Source organism: Suricata suricatta, chromosome 1 (genome assembly GCF_006229205.1).
Source record: "Suricata suricatta isolate VVHF042 chromosome 1, meerkat_22Aug2017_6uvM2_HiC, whole genome shotgun sequence".
Lineage (NCBI taxonomy): Eukaryota > Metazoa > Chordata > Mammalia > Carnivora > Herpestidae > Suricata > Suricata suricatta.
This window is the reverse complement of record NC_043700.1, coordinates 140385252-140399942: the sequence shown is the minus strand read 5'-3', so window position 1 is coordinate 140399942 and position 14691 is coordinate 140385252.

The following is a 14691-nucleotide window of genomic DNA, read 5'->3' as shown; positions in this document are numbered from 1 at the left end:
CTTCTGAGTCGGCACCGAATTTCCTCTAGCATTTAACATTCTAAAAGTCTGTCACATTAAAAATAAATCATGTGTAGATTCTGATTCTCACTGAGAAGGATACCACTACCTTACCTTTTCATTGAAATGGTTCTATGTGTTGGCATTACTTATTAAACAGTGAAAGCCAAACAAATGGTACCTATCCATCACATAATAGATTTGAACAGATAGAGAGCCTTTCTGACAGCAGTCTGAATTTTTCAGAATTTCATACCTCCTTTTTTCACTTACAGAAAAATGTCAGGTATGTATCCACATCTATGATTAAAAATGAGTACTCTCACCACAAATCTGTCTAGTGCATTGTCCCTCAGCCTTAGCATCTGAGCCTTTCATATTTTTTAACATATTCAGTGGGCTAAAATTAAGTTTGAGTTATCTGCAGTTATTCAGAATTTATTTTATATGACATGGAGGAAAATTTAGAATGTGTCATGATAAATGACAGTTTATATTTTATAGTAGGAAAAAAAGAGTGACACTCAAGAAAAAACAAAACACCAAACATATGTGTACTTGATGAGGAGAGCCCCCCATGTAGTCATGCACAAACAGATTCTACATGCATTGCTGAATGCCTATCCTGCTTTATGGCTGACAGAGCATTTTATCACGTCCTCGGGCTTCTCCTGTGCCCAGGTGGTCATTTCTAATTGATTTAGCCTTAAAATCCCAGTAAGGCATTCTGGGTAGCTATACATAATAGTGACTGGTACCTAAGATAAAAGTTTAGTTTTTTTTTAATTAGCCACAGAATTATTTAGGTAAAACATCTAAAGATAATCACATTCACCAGGAGCTAGTAAGACTCGTGTCTAAGTCTCTGATTTCACGCTTCATTCAGTAATTTTCTTTACATTGTAATCAATCTATGTTAATGATTTGACTGTCCAAAAACAAAGAGACAGGAAAAAGAACTTAATCCTGCATCAAAATTACATCACCAACCATGTATTCTCTCTCTCTGTCTCACTCTCTCTGTCTCTCTCTCTCTCTGTGTCAAACACACACACACATACACACACACACACACACACACACACACACATTCTTTTCTTGAGCATCATTTCACTTAGGGACCTCCCAGTCTCCTACCTGCAGCTTATTCTTACCAAAGTGATCTGATGGTATATATTCTACTATCTACCTCATCTATATACAAATAGAGTCATACATTTGTAACACTCACTGACTGTATAAATAGTTTATGGACACCGAGGATTGTGCATCCTGAAGCATATATACATATATATATATATACATAGATATAGATATACACACATACACATGTATGTGTGTATATCTATATCTATATTTCTATATATATAATAATATATTTATAAGTAGGAACCATCAAGTATCTGGTAGTGAAGTTGCAATTATAAATCATAGAGAACTGATAGCATCACAACTATCTATAGATCAGTGAACCTCAAAAATGGCTGAGGCATCAGTAATAGTTGCAGGACTTGAAGTTCAAAGGGAGGCCATGATTGGTCACTGAATTGATACCTGTTAAAGACACTAAGCACCAGAAGTTATATGCAAGACAATAATAAAGTACTTCCTAGAACATGTTTTAATTCTCACATGTTGGTTCTAAACCTCAGGCACTCCCTGAATAAAATCTGAAACTGGACCCAGTACACGGAGGGCAAGAGAAAACAGATGGAAGAGAGGCAGGTCACTCCAGATTAGCAGGGAGCAGTTAAAAGAAGCAAGGGAATTTACATACAAGGTTCATCTTGGGTAGCCACAAGATGAGTAAATCTCTGCCCCAGCCTGCCAGAATCTTAAAAATTTATATGAACTTAACTGAATTCAGTCACATAAACCATCCAGATGATCTCAACAACACACTGCTCTCTCAAGGTGGTATCCTTGAAAATGTCTCCAGCTGAGGGAGACAGAATGTACATTCCAAGGACAGAGGAGGAAGTGAAAAGCATCCAATTGCCCTGGTCCAGACTCAAATCAATCAGCAGTTATGTCTCCTAGATGATCCCCTCCAACACAACAGACCTACAGACAAACATTATTAACCTCATTTTACAGAGCAGAAAACTAGGGCTTGGGAAGGTTAGGTAACTTACTTGAAGCCATACACATAATGTGTCACAGAGCTAGAATGGTTCGATGCCAATGCAGTCACTGACCCTACCAGAAAAACAGATGGATGAGAAATCCTAGGAAAAAGCTTTAGTAGGATTATGGGAAAAATTCATTGATGAAGTATAAGGAAGGGTCACAGTGAGGTAATAATGTTGCAGTATAATAATAAGTACAAGCTAATTTATGCTGTGTCACAAACAATCCCAAAATCTCAGTGGCTTGAAGCTGTAAGATTTATTTATTCTTTACACTACATATTTACTGTGGGTCAATTTAAAGTTTTTCTCCATATTGTTCTCATCAGGGGGATCCAATTGAAGAAATGCATGTTTATAGAAAACTAGTGTTTGGAATATTGCCAGTGACCCAGCAGAAAAAGAGTGGTGAATTATTTGAAAGCTTCTAGCCAGAAGTGATACATACTATTTCCTGCTCATATTTAATAGGCCAAAATAAGTCACTAACTTAAAAGGCTGGAAAGTAGAACTTTACATGTTACATGTGACCAGAACTTTACATGTTACATGTGACCAGAAAGGAGGACAACTAATACATGTATCCCTTGCTTAATTGATAGAAGCCAGCTGCCAACAGGATAAAATCTAAGCACATTTACTGTCTTAGAAAACTTTCTAGGATGTGGCCTTTATCTTCCAAACTGCATCCCAACAATCTCCCATAGGAATCTATATTCCAATTATCTTGAATAGTTTGCCTCCATAAGTACCAACTTGCTGTGTTGTGCCCCAGGCATTTGCCCATGATGTATACTTTGCTTGAAATGTTCATTCCACATATGTCTGCCCTGTGAATTCCTACTCCTCTTTCAGGGCCCAGTTCATGGTTTCTTTTCCCTATAGAAGAAACTCTATCCCTAGTCTACATGTGCCATGGTTTTACCTCTACTCAATCCCCATCAAACAGTGTCTCACCCATTCATTTATACAAAAGTCTTGTATATTAGACTATAAGTGTTCTGAGTAAAATATCTCTAAATCATTGTTAGTAATGAATAATGTTTTGTTAAAGGGAAAAACTCATCTGCATTTTAATAGAGGATACCAAGATTTAGGAAAGAGAATGAATATATCATGAATATTAAGTTATCATTAATAAACCAGGAAAAGTTTGAGAAACAATGTAGGACAGCAAAGGATATTCATATTGGCAGTCGTTTTTTTATTCTTTACTGATAATGCTAACTTTTTCTAAAAGTAACTTTTTCTTTTATTATTTTATATTGTAATATGGTAATTTTAAATTAGATATAGTCACATATATGTGAGTCAGATGGGGAGACTTTTTGCAAACTAACGTTACTTCTTAGACACTTCTCTCTGGAAAATCAAATGTGCCAAGGTTCCCCTAATGTGGTGTATTAAAAATTATTACTATAGACACCAATGCATTTTCACATTTATCAGCATTTACTTTCCATCAATACCTATAGATATGCATATAATTTGTCCTATTTTATAGAGAAGAGAACAGGTTCAGAGAAGTTAGTTAACTTGCCCAAATTTATGTGGCTGGTAAATGCCTGAAATGGGACTCAAACTCAAGACTTTCTGATGATGGAGCCATGCTATCAACAATGTCATTTATGCAATATATGTAGTGAATAAATTTATTGCATTCATGTATTTATTCTAATAAATTATCCTATCCTGAGTTTTATCAGAGATCTCTTTACCATGTTTTTATCCAAAGAGCATTGGTCACTTATAAACTTCAGGCTTTATCACTTGTACAGGTGACTGTTTGGAACTCACAAATTTTGATGAAATTGTACTACACAAATATCTGTTGCTGTTTTGGCGAAGTTGGCCTATGTTGGGCCTGGTGCTGCATGGTAATTACATATCCAGAAATCTTCTGACCATCCCGCCTTGCCCAACTAGCACATATCACTGGATAGAATATGTCCTTGAATTCTTTGGTACTTTGACATTTAAAGGAAAAAAAGCAATGCATTGGTTTTCTAGGAACTTCTCCTACCAACAATTTCCTAATATCATAATGGAACTGCCAGAGATTTCTAAAACACAGCCTCCTGGGTGTACATCATTGGCCCTAGGCTAGGTGTTCACAATTATTCCTTTCTGGACTTGAATTGTATCCACCTGTGCCAAAAGAAATTTTATCTGAAGTCTCATCTAATCTCTGAATCTAAGTCAGTTCTCTGAAGTACCTACAAAATGTACAGCCAGGAACTTCATGCCACTATCCAACATACACTGATTCAGTGAGTCCTTTATACAGATATATTTGTATACGGAAATATTGAAAGGGCCATCACAAAGTCTTCTTGGATAGAGATTTTACTTGTTTATTTTAGCTTTCAGTGGTGTTTCTGGACTTAAAGCTTGTATGAAATTCCTAAGAAAAGCAAATTGCTTGTTTTAGCAACAAGAAAACCCAGAGTATACTTCATTGGGGCACATAATTAACATGACTAGTCAGTAAATTTTGCCTTCCAGAGAAATCAGGATGAGTAATTACTGAAGAATGTCCAGGGAGTTCTGCTGTACTTGCAACCAAGCAGGCCGTGCTGCGTCAAAATGGTTTCCCACAAATTGTTACAATGACGTTGGTTTTTAAGAGTCATTTCAACCCAACCTAACACTTATTCCAAGTCCAGGCTTAGACAGATAACCCATACTCAGACATTTTGTAAGTCATTACACAACGTTTATCCATGGACTACGTTAGTCACCTTTATAGAGATTAGTTGCCAATTTCATGAATCTTTCTTGGTAACACTTCTTTCATCCATTCATACCTTCAGGGCCTAGAACTTATTTTATAGCATTTTTAATTAACTTTTCTCCACGACACTATTTTTTTCATCTTTGACTGGTAAGTGACAGCATAACAAAATGATATTTTCCACAATAATGTAAAGTAGGTATCATAGCCAGAAGGTATATTTTAACAAAAATATTATCCTAATATTACAAAATATTGTCAAAATATCAAAATATAGAAAACAATAAATGTATTAAATTCTCTTGTGAGAATTATATATAGCAGGATAGAAAAGAAAAAGTACATTTGTAGAAATGTACATTCATACTCATCAGATCCATGCCAAAACACTATTTGATAAACTAAATGATTTCTTAAAATGTGCACATATATGATAATGCAAACCTTGAAGGTTATAGAAAAGGTCTTTAATAAATTATGTGCTTCAGCATAGTATGGTTGTTAAGAAGATGATTTTGGAGTTGTACAGACTTCAGATTATGCCCCCCACCCTGAGCCCTATTAACCACACCCCTCTGGGAAGATTTCTGAATCTCAAGGACTCCTGTGTTTCTTACTTATAAAATGATAATATCAATATCTAAAACTCAAGGTTGTGGGAGGATTAATACAATTGAGTTGATTATATAAGTAAAGTACTTAGTATAATACCTGGCACAATCTAAATGTTCGGAAACAGGTATCGAATGTGATGCTTTATAGAAATGTGCAAGTAAAATGTTTGCATGTTTGGTATACACATCTCTATATGGAAAAACAGAGAATGCAAGAGCACAAATAAGCTATGGAAGGTAACAGCACATAAATTTACAAATTTGATGAGGCATCTAATGTAGTCATGAATTTAATTTCCAGAAAGAAAGTTGAACTCTTTGTAAGTAATATTGCCATTTGTCAGAAATCACATGTAATTCTTATTTGGCAAATATAGAAATTGACCGGTAATTTATAAATGTTTCTGGCTACTGCATCTAAAATATCCAAGTAAGCAGATATTTTATGATGATACAATATTGGTATTTCCAGTTTCTAAATTCATAGAAACAGTCCTGATGAAGAAAGTTGTCTGTGGCATTGATTCATTAGCTCTTGGCTTCTACTGTTTTAAGTCATTGTTCTTGCAGGTGGAAGACCTTCTTGGAAAAGGAATAGAGAAAATTAAACTTCCTTCGTTGAAATGTGATCAGAACAATAAGCACTGTTCTTAGGCGACCTTCACGGTTGATCATCTCAGCTGAAGGCACTTAAACTGTATGTTAGAAAAATAATCCTGGACATATTTCCTCATATCAGTAGGAGTTTCTTAAGACTGCTAAAAAGACAAAAATAAAATGTCTGCATTAGTATCTGTCTTAGAAAACCCCCAAATGACTAAGGCAAGCTTCTAAAAATCCAGAAATTGGGAGATATTGACTATAACAGAATATATGTCAGAGATTATACTATTTAAGACACGTGGAAATCCTGAACAAACCATGAGAAAGAAATTTTAAGCAAGAAAATCATGGTGTTTATTTAATGTACCTCAAAAGTACATGGGAAAAAATTATCCAGGATCTTTGTCCCGTACAAGCACTTAGAGAATGGTGTAGAAATCTGTATTCACTTTGTAAAAAGACTAGGGTTCAAATCAGAAGTTTATCATTAAACTAGTAAGCCACATTGGACAAATTATTTAATTTCTCTGAGTCTCAGTTTCCTTGTAAGTAAAACGATCATGAAAATATTTTGCAGATTCTTAGAGGATCAACTGAAAAAATGCATTTATAAAACATAGCTGAAAACATGAGATAATGCACTAAACAAATGTTAGTTTCACATATCTCAAAACACCTACATCCTCAGCATTGACAGTTCTGTGAGACACACCATGTAAAATACTTCTGACTAGGGCAACAAAACTGCATTATTTGGGTGATTCAAGCACAAGCCATTATGCGAAGGCATTAATTTGTTGGACTTGACTTTTATTGCATTTTGAGATTCAAATTTCAATATTAGGAATTTGTTAAACAATTGGTCACTTGAAATGGACCCTGATGGGAGTATTTATAGTATGGAAATTAGGAGATACAACAAAAAAGTGGTTTTCTGTTTGTGTGTTGTTAGAGCTCTGGTCTGCCAGCACATCACTGCCTAAAAGAAAGAATAGAATTTGAGGGAAAGAGGAGTTGGTAGAAACAAGTGAATAAAAGGCTGAAATTCGTATTTCAGAAATTTTTCAAAAATATTTTTAATTAACAGACTAATTGATTGATAATGTATATGTTAGTTTGTTTCAAAGGCCTAACTTTTTACCCAGGTTCTCTGTGGATATTCAATTTATTCTTTTTAAATTTTTAATGCTTATGTGCTTTTTGAGAGAGACAGAAACAGAGCGAGAGCACGCATGCATAAGTGAGGAAGGGGCAGAGAAAACAGGAGACAGAGGTTCCAAAGTGGGCTCCATGCTGACAGCAGAAAGCCAGATGTGGGGATCAAACTCACAGGCTGCAAGATCATGACCTGACCACAAGTCAGACCCTTAACTGACTGAGCCACCCATGCGCCCAGGATCTTCCATTTCTAACATCACACTGGCTCTTTGCTTTTTGTTTTTGTTCTTCTGCACCAAGTGCTATTCAATTTACCATGCTGGTCTCTGTAAGAAGTATTTCTGTATTATGCTTCATTCTTTCATACATTTAACAAATAAATATTCTGAGTCAATCTTGTCCCGGGCCCTTCGGATACTCAAGATGCTTACTGTCTATTACCTGATGTAGCTAACACAGATACTTTTTATATGAACAGAGTATAATTATCTTATGAACCCAATGAGGTTACCCCTGTTTTACAGAAAAGTAAACCCAGCCTCAGAGAAGTCTAAAACTTGCCCACAGTTCAAGGTCTTGCAGATGGCAGTGAGAAGTAGAGCCAGGCAAAATAGCTCCAGAGTCCAAGTTCTTCATCTTGAGCCTTATTTGAGGTTTTTTGAGATGGAGAGGAGTGAAAAATTGGTAACAAATAAATACAATAAACTGTGAAGTTTTGTAAAACTTTTTGGAGATTAAATAACAATATCCCTGGTTTACCTTAGTCCTGACTTTCTACTCCACAAATGTATGCAGTCCTAAACTTTTGGTGTGTACATTGCAAAACTGCTGGGTGCTTCTTGCCCTCGTGATATCTCTGTTCTCTCTCTCTCTCTCTCTCTCTCTCTCTCAGGCTTGGTCAGAAATGCTTTGCAATGATGTGGTGGAGGGGCGAGTTTTATAAACCATGATATGAAAAGAATAACCAGCAAAAATTTCACATGATGAACTCTATATATAAGGCCTTGGAGTTTTCCTATTTAACCATTGTATGGCCATTATATCAGATAATATTGGTTCTTATTTAATATACATCTAATTACTAAAACATGTAACAGTAACAAGTCTAATGAAAAGCTTAGTTCTGTATATCAGACCATGGCTTAAGGCACAGAAATAATGACATTCACAATTCAGCACATGATAAATGAGAGCAGCACATTAGAGGCTATATCTCAATAGAAGTAATCTATTCTCTCTAGTGATTCAGAACCAGCTAATATGATGAGAAATTAACACTTGAGGAAATATGATCAAATCTTTAGAATATGTCACCCAAATGTAATATTTTAGTGACTAAGAATGTGGTGACTGTGTCAGGTTGAGATCCCCAAAGCAGTCGCAGGTAGAAATTAACATGCAGGAAAATTATTAAGGGCCTTCAGACTTAACATCCATGGAATGGAGGGGAAGGAAGCAAGATCAGGGAAAGGAAGAAGTCAGCTGCTATGTAGTCAACAAAGGCTTCAGTCAATCCCAATAGAGAATTGTGGAGCTGAGGTGGTAAGAGGCCTGGCCTTTAGTGGAGTAGTTAGATGGCGTTTGTTGGCTTGGGAAGAGAGAAGACCTCGAAGGAGGCAGGAGAGGCAAATCCTGAGGAGGTTGACTGCTGTTAGTGCTCCCAGCAGCTGGGGCAATTAATTCTTCATTCCAGAATGGGGCTCTGGTTGGGGCATCATACCATCCACTACAGAGACAAATACAATTCTGAAAAAGAAAAGTAAGAAACTAAAGAAGACGTTTTTTCACCAATAATTCCAGAGGACAGGGTAAGGTGAATATGGGTCACCAACTGATCAACACTGGTAATTCAGACAGGATTGTTTCCAAGGCAGAGCAGAACGACAGAATAATTATCTAGCAGCACTTTTACCTATATTTGTCTTCATAATCTGAGTCTACTATGTTGAGTGACCTCCAGCATACAATTCCCATTTATAGCATTATTTTTCACAAACTTTATGCTGATTTTTTTCCTACTTCTGATCCTTCTACCAGTTTAGCTCCCATTTCTTTCTTTTACTCCACAGTCAGACTTGATGCTGAGCCTTATTTTCCAAACAACAAATATCCATTTTCCTTTTACTGTTCAAATAGCAAGCAGGAAAAAAAGAAGAAGAAGAAGAAGAAGAAGAAGAAGAAGAAGAAGAAGAAGAAGAAGAAGAAGAAGAAGCAGACACTTCTAAAATTGCTAAGGTGTGAATTAACACACTACAAATAGAGAAACACATAACTACAAATGACCCTGCCTTTCTACCACACTCTTCCTGTAAGTTCAGCAGAAATGAGGTAACATCTATTATAGAAAAATATTTAAACAAAGCCAGATGTATAATTTTTGTTTGGAATATGAAAGACACTGCATTAATAACTTTGTTGTATTATAATATGCCTATACAACTGAATGAATTTCTACAAAGAGGAGTAATCTATTAAACAACACAATGTCTCCTCATCAAACACTTCAATGACTTTCTATATCTGTCAGTGCTGTAACATTTAATGTCACTCTGTAAAAATACATCTTTGAAGTTTCCAAGTCACAAAAATTTTCATACAATTGTTCAACAAATACTTAAGTATTTATTATGGGTCAGGTGCTACTCTAGGCACTGAGATAAAGTAAAAAATGAAAATAAATTTAAAAAAATAAAAGATTCTGTTATCATGGAATTATATTCTAGTAATGGAAGGTAAAAAATGAAATCAAATAATTATTAATACTACTAAAAAGAATAAGTAACAAAATAAGTAAACAAATAAATCAGTTATGAGACAGTGACATAGGCTGTGTAGAGAGTTTCAGTAGGGTGATGTGACAGAGGTGGCTGCTCTAGATTGGGTAGTCTGGGAACATCCTTTTGTAGGGTGACTCCTAAACTGAATGATAAGAAGCCTCTGGCTCCTTGGTGATCAAAGAAACAGCATTCTGGGCATAGAAAACAAATGCAAAGCCTCAACGCAGGAATAAATTTAACACGTTAAAATCAGAAAACTAGCAGTTGCTGGAGGTGGTGCACGAGGACCGAAGTGAGACGCAGGCAAGTGGGGAAACAAGGCAAAGGTCAGATGACTGCAAAGTTTATAAGCCAGGAAAGGTGGAAGAAAAAGGAAATAAATGAAGTAGGAGACAAAAGAAGAAATGAGTAAATGAAAGATGTCAAGGAGAAAGGAAGTCGAGAAGAAAAAAGAAGACAAGACAGAAAACTTTTGGGAGCCATAAAATACCACTGCTGTAAGAAAGCATAAAATCTTGTTAAGGAGATAAACTTAATGTAACAAAATAGAAAAAAGAAAATGACAAGCAACACAATTCTGGGGGAGACTTAAATCAGACCAGTCTGGGCACTACTGTCCTTGATGGAAACATTCACACGAAGCCCATGACCAGAGCGTGGGCTTGGCTAGACATCAGGGAGAAAAAGTCAGAAATCACCCAACGATCCCGATCTTAAATCATGTTACTAAAACTACAAGATTTTTACTAAAATGGAGTTTGTTTCTGGGAAGTTATCATACAGAAACCAGGTTAGTGCCAAACAAAAAGAAGATACAGACAGCAGTCATGAAAGTAGTGGTCTGAAACTTATAAAGAGCAAAGGATACAAATAAATATGATAGTGGTTCAGCATAAAAAGAACCCATTTCAAGTTAGAGGACAAAAGAAGTGCTTTTCAGAGAAGGTGAGTGTTGCCCAAACCAGGATGGGTTGTGTTTGAGAGAATGGGCCTCCCACTGAATGCTCTACAGGCTACACTTTATGGAATCACAGGCAGGTGTTAGTTTTGTAGCCCAAGCTTAATTGTAGTCTGCTGGCCTCTCAATTACTCTGAAACTCATGGGCCCTTTTGTGAAAAGAAGAGGTATATATAACCTTATTTTTCTTAATATCTCTATTCCTGATTAAGTTAATCCTAGAAATTATACTTTATAGACTTCATTCACATGCATATACCTATAAATCTGAAATATAATAAACTTAGACTCATATAATTAGTGAAAGCCATTAATCTAGAATGCATTACCATAGTGGCATGTGATGATTAATATCCAGTAATGTGCACAATTAAACAGAAGGGGGCACTTTAGTAAAGTCTCATAGAAGTTAAAAGTAAGCACTCTACTCTGTAATAAAAAAGATATGATTGAGAGCTTGCTTATCCCCTGTATTTATTGTACAAGTTAATAATGAAGTATTTGTTAGAGTCACCCATTACCTCAGTTGAGCTGAGATTCATTATTCAACTCTGGCAATAAGTGAAAACATTCACTTTTGTCATTTATTATTTTGTTATTGTTAATTATCTTTGGAATGTGTTGTCTCTCTTCTCTGGTTAGGCTGATTGGTGATTTGGCAAGACTACTTGATTAATAATCAAAAGAGCAATACACTAACCATTATTCTGGTATTCCTTTGACAATGGAAAAATACAGTAATTTCTATGAAAGAGAAATTGTGTCTGTTTTGTTAATACTATGTTCTCAAAATCCAATAAGGATGTTGATATAGAAATTATATAATAAGTGTTTGTTGTATGAATAAATGAATAAATAAAGTTGCTGAACCTTCTATACCTCAGCTATCTCACTGAAATGTGGCAATGATATAAGTATCCTGTCTGCCTTGATATGTCATTAGAAATTCCTAGAAAATTATAACTCAAATACAATAAAATTATTTTATTATAAGCAGTGTTAAAATTCAAACTCTCTTCTCTTGATGTGCAGAATATTGATTTACTTCACAGTGCGTCAACCTCTTAACTGATTTTTCAGGTTAGTTGAAGGGAAGGGAAAGCAGAGATAACATTTTGAAAGGACTAATATATAAACTATTGTTATTTGTGCCTCATCATCTACGTTACTGGAACAGAACAAGGGTACAGATCATTTTAATGGTACAAAATCCAACAGTTATATGTACTTGGCACTGATGTGTGTTTTTGTACTTTTATCTGAATAAACGGGTATCTGATGATCTGGTCATCAAACTAAACCAAAGTAATGAAGTCACAGTCACAATATCTGGTTCAGGATATCCTCATTGTAAGGTTCCTCGACTTAAGGTCCCTGTACCTTAATCCAAAAAGACTGACATTACTCTGGATGTGTATCACTTTTTTCTTCTCTGAATAAAGGAACCTATTTATTTCACAAAGCCAATGGAATATCTACTGGGTGAATAGACAAAAAAAAAAAAAAAAAAAAAGAATAAGTTCAACATAGCCAAATGGGAAAAAGAGACACAGACAATATCCACACTATGGTGTGGTAGGGATTAAATGAGAACCCCTTGCTATATTCAGGGTAGACCAAGACCACTAATTGGAAATATATATCATCAGGCAATTTTGAGCCATCTATCTAGTTCATCCACCCACCCAACTTTTGGATTTTCCAGGCAACAATTGGTTACATTAACCACCCACCTCTAGATAAATCTGTATCAGTATCTGGGGCAGTCTATTTGGTTAATCTAAAAAGAAACTTTCATAAATCTTGGAAAGTTCCTTTCTAACAATTATAAAATCCTAGTTGTGGCTTCTCTGCTTTAGTAAAAGAAGGGGTCTTGTTATCTTTACTGTTTTTTTTTTCCCTTGTAGCTTTTTTTTTTTGGCTATATAAAAAATGGCATATTCATTTAATTTTATTTATTTTAATTTTGTTAATGTTTATTTATTCTTGAGAGAGAGAGAGAGACAGAGTGCAAGCAGGAGAGGGGACGAGAGAGAGGGAGACACAGAATTGGAAGCAGGTTCCAGGCTCTGAGCTGTCAGCATAGAGCCAGATGTGGGGCTCAAACCCACAAACTATGAGATCATGACCTGAACCCAAGTCAGCTGCTTAACCAGCTGAGTCATGCAGGAGCCCCGGTATATTCATTTGAGTATCAAGAAGCCAGGCACGTTCAAGAAGTGTCTCATCCTGCTAGGAAAGACAAATTCATTGAATGGCAGTAGTGTTGTTTTCCTGCATGATACCTACCATTAGTTATTCAAAATTAAGTTAGTAAAATAACTCCTCCAGTGGAAAGTAACTGATAATACATTATGGCAACACTTGTGATCTTGGACTATCTACTAGAACGGGGTCAATACTAACAGCAAAGAAAAACAAGACAAATGCAAAACACATTATGAAGAAAATTTAGGTAACAATGAAGTGTGGATCATGACGCTTAGTTGTATTTTGAATGTTAAAATCATATTGAGCAAAAGAGACTTTTAAAACACAAAACATTCGCCATTTATTTTTAAAGTGTAGGCCATTATGCTTCACTATTTTCACATCATGCTTTAATATCTATTAACTTATTTCACATCATGATTTAATATTTATTAATTATTTATTCCAAGCAACACGATCACATGGATCATAGATATGCCATAGAAATTAGCAATGATTTTAGGATTTTATTCCACAGGTAGATGGAGATATACTGATATTTTCAAGGTTGAACCTAATGAAATTAGTTCATATTTACTCAGCCTAACACTGAAGAACGAGTAGATTTTGGATTTTTATCTTTGAGGCCTTTCTTTACACATAATAATTCTGTATTTTACTCTTGAAATAAAAAATAATCACGCATTAATCTTTGAATAGAGGCCTAAAGGTTACTCTATTACTGTATCCATGTTAAGATGATAAATGGAGCAGAATGAAATTATTCTAGAAGATTTAGTCATAACCAAAGCAGAAGCTAAGAATGATCACAGAGAAACATTTGTCAGAGGATAATTTAAGGACATTACTAAAAGTGTGGGAATCCATATACCACCTTGATGATTAGGAAAGGGGTTATTAGCTAAGCCATTGTCTGAAACCCACTAAATCACTAGTCCCTTTGAAAAATGATTGGTCATTCTTTTCTAAAGATGGGTTTTTAAATTCAAGAGAAGCTTCAAGCAGCAGAGCTGAAAGACAAAAAGAACACAGATCTTGTATGGGTCTAGATTTCTCTTCTTAGGCAAAGGATTAAGGTAAGATATCAAAATCTTTGCTTTCACAATTTTAAGAACTCAAATCAGTCATCTCCTGTAGAATAAAATACCAGGCTCACCCTAAATGCTTAAGTAGATCGGTAATTTGAATTAGGGCAGGAGTTTTTACATCTGGAAGACAAAATATAATATACTTCTATGGGTTACATTACAAATCAATATTACAGTTTTATTTGATAATCTCTTTCCCTAAATTAGAAAAATATTGGCTAATGTAAAAAACAATCTGATATTATTAGATTTTTAAATGAACTTTTATCTGTTATTGGACTGCAATTGTAGATCTTTATTGTAGTATTTTTACTACTACATTAAATAGATATTAAAATTGTTTTTATCATAAAGACGTAGTTCAGTGATCCCAGTCATGGGTACCCCGGTCATGGGTCCATTCCTTCTGCACAGGGGAG